Genomic DNA, 10501 nt, shown 5'->3' with positions numbered 1-10501 from the left:
ATGCCAAAAAACCAGAGCGTATTCCATACGGACATTAGGAATGGCTTAAAAACTAAATCATGGAGCTCGAGCGAAATGAAATAATCAGACCTAGCATTACCCCTGATTCTGCTCCAGTGATCCTAGTACCAAAAAAAAAACAAGGACCTTAGATTGGTGGTGGACTACAGATCTTTAAATAAACAAGTAGTTAGCTATAAATTCCTACTTCCTATAATAGATGAAATCCTAGACTCGATTTAAAACAATAATAAAATATTCACTTCCCTAGACTTAACTCAGGGATACCATCAAGTAAAAATAGAAGAAAGCGACGTATATAAAACAGCATTCTGCACATCTGAATGTGGTTCTTATGAATACTTACGAGTGCCCTTTGGACTCAAAACCAGTTCACGCGCCGTGTGCAGACCCTTGCTTCACCTACTAAGAGGCCTAAATAATATAATCTATTTCGTGGATGACGTGATTTGTATGGATAAAAATGCTGAGGACCATTTAATTACCCTTTCCAAGGTATTCGAAAAATTTAGAGGGAAATTTTAAATGTAGACTGGAAAAGGTAAACTTATTACAAAATAAAATAAAATTTTTGGGAGTAGTAGTAACGCAAGGCCAAATAGCCCCTGATCCAGAAAAAGTAAAAATAGTAGAGAATCTCAGAGCCCCCCAAACTATAACACAGTTAAGAGGCATCCTGGAACTTTGTGGTTACTTTCGAAGATTCATACGAAACTATTCCCAGATAGCCAAGCCCCTAACTGACCTTACTCGAGAAAAACCACAAAAGATTAATTGGTCAAAAGACGCGCAAGACTCATTAGATTATCTAAAAAAAAGCACTCACATCAGAGCCAATCTTGTCATTGCCAAACTTCCAAACGGGACAATTCGTAGTCACTCCAGATGCATCAACAAAGGGAAGAGGGGCCATTCTCTCACAAAAATTCGAAAGGGGAGAAAATGGTAAAATTATAGAGGAAGAAAAGATAATACCATATGCTAGTCGTACCCTCACCCCAGGAGAAAAAAATTATTCAGCCACCATGCTTGAGCTGTTATCAATAATTCATCACCTAGACAAATTTAGACATTATTTGGTGGGTAGGAAATTTAAACTACGCTGTGATCATAAGAGCTTGCAATACCTACAAACTTTTAAGAAACCAACGGGAATCCTTGCTCGATGGATACTCAAAATACAAGATTTAGACTATGACTTTGAACACCTCAAGGGAAAGGAAAACACTCCTTGTGATTACCTTAGTAGATTTCCAGAGGATAACCCCTTGGAAAATGAAATTAACGAAGTTAACGCAATAAACTCAAAAAAAGCCCCTAAAAGTAGAAAATTAAAAACAATTATAGCCAATGAGTCAAAAAATGAGTATGGCCCGCTATCCTTGATTAATATAAAAGAAAGCCAAACTACAGATGAAACATGTACTGCCCTGATAAAATATTTCCTAGATGATCAAGAATTACCATGTCATTTAAAAACACTCAAAAAGGAAATAGATAATTATTATTATGATTTGGATGAAAAAATATTATGTAGAATAATAACCAATGAGACCAACCGAAACCAAACTGCTATAATTCCAGTTTTACCCCAAAATCTAGAAATTCCTGCATTTAAATATTTCCATTCAGAGATAGGCGGACACCTAGGAATTAATAAGACTTCACAAATTGAAGCAGTAATATTATGTCCCCTCAACTCTAACTAAACTTAAGGACTTCATAAACAAATGTAACAAGTGTAATCTGAGAAAAAATCCTATTGTATACCCTAATCCACCCAGGGGAAGAACCCCCATAACAAGGTTTCCATTTGACATAATTTCATTTGATCTGTATGGCACTAGTGGCGGCTTGCCCACATCTAGCATAGGTAACACTTGCATCTTGTCGGTCATCGGCCATTTTTCCGGTTTTAGTTTTGCTAAAGCGTTAAAAAATCAAAGTGCCTTCACCACCAGTAAAGCACTTGCTAAGTTGTTCCTAAATTTCGGAATACCAAATACCGTGCTGAGTGATAACGGGAGTAATTTTGTCTCAAAAGTAACTAAAGATTTAATGAGCTTTCTCCACATTAATAAATTAGTAACAACCCCATATCATCCTCAAGCCAATGGGAAAATTGAAAATAGACATAAATTATTTTCAAATATTTTAGGAATTTACACAAAAGAGAATAGAAGAGACTGGCATGAGACCTTACCTAACTAACGTGATCAACACGGCATTCTCACCAGTAGTGAAAGACAACCCTTTTTATATACTTTTCGGACGAGATTTCAGAATTCCCTATGATGAAATTATCGAATCAAGACAGTATTATAACGATTCCGAAGATTACAAGCAGGAATTTATTAATAGAATGAGAAAGACTTATAAAATTGTTAAGAAAGAAATAGAAAAATCCAAAATAACTCAGGAAAATAAAAATATACCAAACATTAAGGGAGATTTGAATTTCAATGTAGGGGATTTCGTTTATGTTAAAAACGAAATGAAAAAAGAGGGTAAGAAGCTCTCGGATCGATACTCTGGCCCTTACAGAATTATAAAGAAATACGATAATAAAATAACATTTAAGATCTTTAGCTCAAGTACGGGAAAAACTTATAAAACTCACATCAATCGTATAAACAGAGTGAAATTTCCGGAAGCCTGGGTCCCACAACCCACGACGTCTGATTCCTCAGATGCAGAAAATAAACCACCTAGATCAAGATTAATTGAATTAAAACCATTTAATTTCAAACAAGGACATATCGAAAACGAGAGCGAAGAAGAGGATTTCCGTGAATTCTTAGCAATGACAAATTTGGTTACCCCAAAGAATCAAATCCCAAATAATTTAAAATACGGAAAAAATAATTCATCCTCCACAGAGAGTTCAGAAGATCAAGATTATACCATTTCTCCGAAATCTTAAGTTTTTTCCCGATAAAATCTCAACCCCCCCTCTTGCCGAACCATTCCCAAACGATTTAATTTCACCAACAACACCCATAGGGCGACCTGTATCAGTCTATAATGAGTTGAAAAGAACTATTGATAGCCCTAGCAACCAAAAATCGGAGTACCCCCGCGAACCACGAGGACTATCTCTACGCGAAGCACTGGACAAAATAAACTACCCTATCATAACAGGACACAGGACACCCAAGGTAAATCCTGAAACGACAGAGGACGCTCAAAAATTGCATAATCACGATATAACAGTATCAAACGCCAAACCAAGGAATTGGACATCTTGGAAGGAGACTTTGATACAACAAATGCCACATCCCCCTGAAGACTTTGCTTTCAAGCAATGGCGGAATCCGACAAAAACTTTTGACTCTTCAGAGTTCACAGGAATCATTTAATCCGCCAGAAGTAAGAGTCTCTCCTAAACAAGCAATTTATAAGCCTACAACTTCAAGGGGAGAAGAAATTTTTGAAGGCAAGGCCGGCTCTACCCCCAAGTCCAAAAAGTCCCCCATTACAGACCCTGAATCATTAAGTACATCAGAATCGGAAGGCGAATCTGACCAGGAAAAATTCAGAGACCCAAAAAGTTCAAAACCAACTTCGGCGGCATTGCACGGAAAGGAGTCAAAACTAAAAGGTCAAAATTTTCTAAACAAACAATATAAAAAGTTCGACATAATCTCGTTAGCCAAACCAAAAAAAGACAAGCACCAATCAACCAAGGAAATAACAACCAAATCCGGCAGGGTAGTGAAAAAACCAAAAAAATTAGATATATAAATAAATTTAAATGTACTAATCCTTATATTATATCCGCACACAATATCTACCCTTTATATTACATATCACTTTCAGGTGCATTAAATCACTTGGACAAAAAAAAAAACTGTCAAGTTGCTCCAAGGAAAGTGAGTAAGATTCTTATTTAAAAAATTAACACACTAACAAAAATAGAGTGACAGTTTGCTAAACTAACATTTAGTAACTAACCCCTTAATTTTTTTTTGCCCTTAGCTACCTAAAAGTACCCATACTTAGCCTGTAGACCCAATTACTTAAAAACAAATAATTTTTCATTCATCCCTATACCCAATAATGTCTGAATACGGAGTTGAGAATCAACAAATTATATCTGACGAATTTATCTCGTCAGGAAAAATGTTATTACATCAATTTGTAACGGAAAATACGTCCACAGGAAGGCGAAACAGATTCAAAAAGTTGACTCCTGAATGGATGAAATATAAAAACGTTTATAATATTATTGGAGATATGTGCGACGCAAATGAATACGACATTACCAATGAACCAACATTTCTTATTAGTGGGGAAGAAACACCTCTCAAAATCCATCCCTTGGATCTGGCCATCCAAGCAAATAACCCCCACGCTGTAAGAGCCTTGCTTGACAATGGGGCTCGAACGACTACCAATTTAACTGTAAATACACGATATTTAATCACAAAATTAGACCATAAGATCTTAAGCATGATCTTACTTCACCACGAAACTAAATCTTATTTGTCAAACAATAGAAGATGGTTTCGTAAGAATCTAAGCGACTTCATGGACATCATTATAAAGTTAAAGGTACATGACAACATTACACATCTACCCAGAATCATTAAAATAAAAAAGGCCATTAGGACATTCAGAATTCTCAGCAAGTCTGTACCAAAGGATCCATCTCTCCAGAAGTTAATCTTCCAGTTCATGGTTCATGAAATAGTTCGTAAATTTATACCATATGTGACCGAACGACCTAACCTTATTCGGATATTTAACTTCTGGCATTTTGATCTGATTCAGATATTAATGAATCAAGACGTGTCCTTATGACATAGGGATTTGAACCGTTTTAGGAGGCGCCAAGCTGACTTTATGATTCGTAATACGGTTCAAGTCTTCTTCCAAAGAATTGAGGACGATCACCTTTGGGCACTACCATCAGGGGGACCAATAAACGACTACTTCATTAGGCTCCATGACTACAATATACTAAAGTCCATGATTTACAATCTATATCAATCCAATAGAAACTTCCAGTTTGAAATCAAAAATGATCATGTATTAACATTTGAGGAAAAGAGGGACCCAAATCCAACCAGAGAAAAGGATGTGGTAACCCTCGAATTAATATACAGACCCCTCTCAGTCGGAGATGAAGGAACCACCTTATTGGGTCTATGTCGGAAAAAAATACGTAATCACATGATCCCAGATGTAACACAAATAAGGAAATTGCCCCTTCCAAAAAGATCATTAAAATACCTAATGTATTATCCCAACTATCCAGGAGAGGGAACAAAAATAACATTCAAAACGAATATAAAAGATAACGAATACATAGTAGGGAAAGTAAAAGGGGAAATCAAAAAAATTAAAAAATATGAAAATTTAAAAGAAACTCTTAGCCCAATTCTTGATAGTTGGTAAAGAAAACACTCACGCACGCGGCTCCGTGCACGCAGGGTGACCACCAACATACATGACACACAAAAAATAAGCAGCCCATATTTCTCCAATTGCCAGTAAAATCAAAATAAAAACTACCAAATTCCCAAGCATAAAAATGACAGGATCACCATAATTAATCTTTGTATTAAATTTTTGATTTATGAATTGTAATTCGAAAAATTACTAAATAACATTTTATTATGTTATAATTAATCTTATAAAAGAAAATGCAGTGAACAGCCGTCCTAAATCCCTGGCAGCCTCCAGAGTAGGCAAACGTGAGGATCACTAAGAACCTCTTGCCATATAATTGTTTTCGAGGTATATCGCAGAAAATCTCTTTGACAACTTTGCGTTTTGTTGAACTACATTGACGTAACCCTCGTTTCTTCCTTAAGAAGAATATTTTGGTATTCAGACCCTATTTCTTCTTCCCAGTGCATTATGATATTGTCTGAAAAACTGTCAGATACCATTTTTTTTAAATCATTCAGGGTTATCTGCGTAGTCATAAGACTTTGTTTATCATCACGTTAACTACGGCTGGGTTGTTCGTTGTCTGAATCTTCAATCACTATCGGTAGTGATTGAATAATAGTTGATGGTGGTTGAAGGTTCGGATAAAGATTCTTGCCATGTAATTGTGCGCTGCGTACAAATGTATGCCGACACATATTCATACCCCACAATAATTAAAAAAATAAATATAGGTAGTTTCATGGAATAATTTTAAACTAATACGGAACTTTGGAGAATCGAATTGTAATAACCAAGTGCGAGGTGGCACTGGTGAGAAACAATTCAACTTGGGTCTCAAGTTACCTTACTTTCCATTCAAAAATAAATATGCAGTCTTGGTTATTTTCAAGCTTTAGAAGCATCGAATTATGTCGAACGTGAGTCCACTATTGTAAGTAAATACTAGGGAATAAAAGTTTGATCTCGATTTAAGGTCAACGTATATGTAACTAATTTTGAAGTAAATCAACAATACAATAGCCAATAGACACTACCTATCCTTTCAGAAAAATGGCCAAGGCAATTATTGACACAGAATTCATATCAATCATGTTTGCCAAAGAAAACATGATATACTCAGCGGCAATCCTCATAGTGGATAAAGAAGGAAATGAAATTTTTGCAAAAAAGTGGAATGTAAAGCATGATTTAAGAAAATATGACAAAGAGACATACCATTTCGGACTACAATTTGCAAACAAACCCAAGTATCGACCAGCAAGAGGAAAATTGGGAATAAAGTACAACGGGAGAAAAGGCAAGTACCTTCAATACATTCAAAAGGAAATTAGGAACTTTCAAAAACAACATAAAGTCCGGTACTGGTTTGCCAAAGGTCCTTCTCAGACAGATTTAGCCCTACTAGATAAATGTAGGAAACACAAAATATGTTTTAAAATTGAAGGAAACAAGGCCTGAAAAATATCAATATAAGCATGACCCACTCAAATATATAATATATTAAAATAAATAACTATATAATCCTAAAAGCATATAATATACCGAGAAAAGAAAAAAAAAATAATATTTAAAATAAGAAAAAAAAGTAAATAAAAATTGAATGCAGCTAAAGAAAAGAAATGAAATGTATTCTCAACAAAATTTTTTTTTCTCATCAAAACTTGGTCACATCAAATTAACCCAATTCAATTGAAATTCTTATCGATCTTAGTGGATCAAGGCCATAACTTATTAGAACAGAATAACCTTTTTGAAATCTGTCTCAACAAAAATCAAGTTTTGTTTGGAAAATCCTCAAGACAATGCCAACTGCTTTAAAGCACACATCAAATAACTGGAACAATAAATACAAAATTTTTTATGGTGGATGCCAACATATATACAGATATAAAAAATATCACGCTTAAATTATTCAAAAAAGATGTAAAATTTGGAAGCAAATCATATCCACAATCAGACATAATAGTCTACGAAAAAAGGCATTGTGGTAAACGTCTCTGTGCAGAAATGCAATTGAAGATTAACATTGTAAAAAAAGTAGATACAAGGGATAGCCCCTTGCAATACGGGTTAAAAAGTATATTAATAAAAAACTTCAAAAAATCAATTTTAATTTATAAAACCTTGGGTTTCAACTACTATGTAACAAAAAAAACATTAATCCACTGCATTCATTTTAAATTATTGATACACATGATGTACCTAAACCATGAGCAGTGTACAATATTCATAAACAACAAATCAGTCTGTCAGACAAGCCAACTACTATCCCAAATACGTTTTAGAACTCAAACCCTAACCATGATGATGACTGAAGGGCCAATCATGACCGTAATAGATCCAACCACAATATGTATGCCCAAATGAACATTATAAAATATCTGAGCATTAAAGTCAGTAATACATATCATATCATTACCAGATTATCACGATGACATATTGTTAATAAAAAAGGTAAATTAATTCAAAAACCCTTAAATAGATTATTAATTATATATTTTCAAAAAATGTAAATAAAAAAGGCATTGAGTTTATCTGATTTAAACAATTTCAATTATAGCAAAACGATGAAAATCATGAAAAATCCCCTAAATGAGGAAAATTACATAATTAAAACCCACAGATTACCAAATATATCAAGAATAAATTGATCTTTAATTATGCCCTAAATGAAGCAGTAAGTAATCTGAACCATACAAGCCTTGACTCACTACTAAAAATCCCCTTAACTATCAAAAACGATTTGATAATTGATATCATGATCAAACTGATGTTCTGTACCTTCTCCCCAAGAGTAGTTTAGGAAAGTTTCCAATACAAACAAAAGTTTTGCCTCCCTAACTTTTGAGGTATTAATTAAAAGATCCTCAAGAGATGCTTATCCCTTAATAGAATCACTAATTGGTGAAACTCTATGGCAGGTATATGATGAACAAGGCTTCACAATTATATGGCCACTAACATTCTTATCAATACTTCTAGATCAAGGATACAACCTTGTGAAAACAAACAATTTACTCCTTGCTCTCTCCAAAAATTACATTAATCAAAACCAAATTGAACTATCATCTGGTCTAATAACCTACTATCTATATGAGCAAGATTATCAGGAATTAAGAAAAATAATCCTTGGTTTCTACAAAAATGATGAAAACTTTGGTTCAAAAATACTCCCAGGCGTAGTAAACTAGTAGCTTTTGAAGAAAAAATTCAGAGTTCAAATTTTGTACTTTATCATATACAAATAACCATCAAAGTGAAATGTATTAAACTGAGCAATCACACACTTGACCAGATATTAATGAAAATCGTACGCAAATATATGGAAAATTCCTGAATTACAAACTCTTTGAAAAAATTAAACTTCCCAGCAAAACTTAAAAAAGCATCTGATATACAAACATGATAATCCTGATAAGAACATCCAAACTTGTGAATTAAAATTCATGACACCAAACATATTAAAATCAGAAAATGAAATATCAACACCTTTGGAAAACTCTTTAGTCCAGTTACAATGAACCAAATCCCAAAGATCAAATTACAAAAAGTAAAACCCTGTAAATTATTTAACAAATATAACTCCCACCATGCGATTTAAAACCAATAAAGAACTTACTGTGCGACTATAATAATATGAAATGGCAAACTTCTGTACTCCTCAACAGTGGGAAGGTGCCCAATGGATATTCTTTAAAAAATTACATTCTATAGAATGTAAAAATAATATCCAACTACACTTAGTATCAAGATAAAATATCATGCTAGACAGATAATAACCTTTCTAAGACTCTTACACCTTTATCTACCTAGCTGAATATTTAACTGTATATGTAATATACAGAATATCTACCTAGTTGGATATAATGTAGCTTAGTATTTCTGATATATATCCAACTAGGCAGATAAGAAGATTCTCTAAACAGTTTGGGGTTTATATCCAACTAGACAGATAAATTGTTTCTCTAAGTCATATATAATATCGTACGTGTTTGTTTATATTTTAACTGTGAGGTTATTAGATATCCTCTTAGAGGCATATAATAACCTTACCAAAAATTTTTTTGGATTGTTGAATAATTTACATGGAAAGTTAGTTTCATATTAATAGTTTATAGCCTATAGACCTAGTATTTGAAGAGTTAAGAGTATATAGTAGGATCCAACCTCTCAATTTCATATCAGTATGAAATAAATGGGGTGAGCTTAAAAATCTAAAGAGACCGTTATTCGAATATTCAGATATACTATCTCCCTAGTTTGATTATAATGTTGCTTAGTATTTCTGATATATATCCAACTAGGCAGATAAGAAGATTCTCTAAACAGTTTGGGGTTTATATCCAACTAGCCAGATACATTGTGTCTATATTTCACATTTTAAATAGTAAGCTTTTTATATTAGTGTTGCTGAGTTTTTATGATATATATCCAACTAGGCAGATAAGATTATTCTCTAATCAGTTTGGGGTTTATATCCAACTATCCAGATAAATTGATTCTCTTAGGCAGAGAGAATATCTACCTAGTTGGATATAATGTAGCTTAGTATTTCTGATATATATCCAACTAGGCAGATAAGAAGATTCTCTAAACAGTTTGGGGTTTATATCCAACTAGCCAGATAAATTGTTTCTCTAAGGCATAGATAATATCTACCTAGTTGGATATAGTGTTGCTGAGTATTTCTGAGATATATCCAACGAATAAGATAAGAATATTCTCTAATCATTTTGTGATTTATATCCAACTATCCAGATAAATGGAGTCTCTAAGTCCCAGAGAATATCTAAATAGTTGGATCCAAGTGTTTCTTCTTTATTCTGATACATATCAACAAAGGCAGATAAGAAGATTCTCTAAGCAGTTTGGGGTTTATATCCAACTAGCCAGATAAATTGATGCTAAAAGTCACATATTATATCTTCATAGTTTTATAATGATGTAGCTTAGTTATTCTGATACATATTCAACATGGCAGATAAGAAGATTCTCTATTGGGGGAATATCCAACTATCCGTATAAATTGATTCTCTTAGGCAGAGAGAATATCTACCTAGTTGGATAAGAAGTCTTCTAG

The sequence above is a fragment of the Artemia sp. Qi Xiang Cuo genome, chromosome 18 (assembly GCF_049724085.1).
Source record: "Artemia sp. Qi Xiang Cuo chromosome 18, ASM4972408v1, whole genome shotgun sequence".
In the NCBI taxonomy this organism is placed as follows: Eukaryota; Metazoa; Arthropoda; class Branchiopoda; order Anostraca; family Artemiidae; genus Artemia; species Artemia sp. Qi Xiang Cuo.
Note: the sequence above shows the minus strand (reverse complement) of the source record.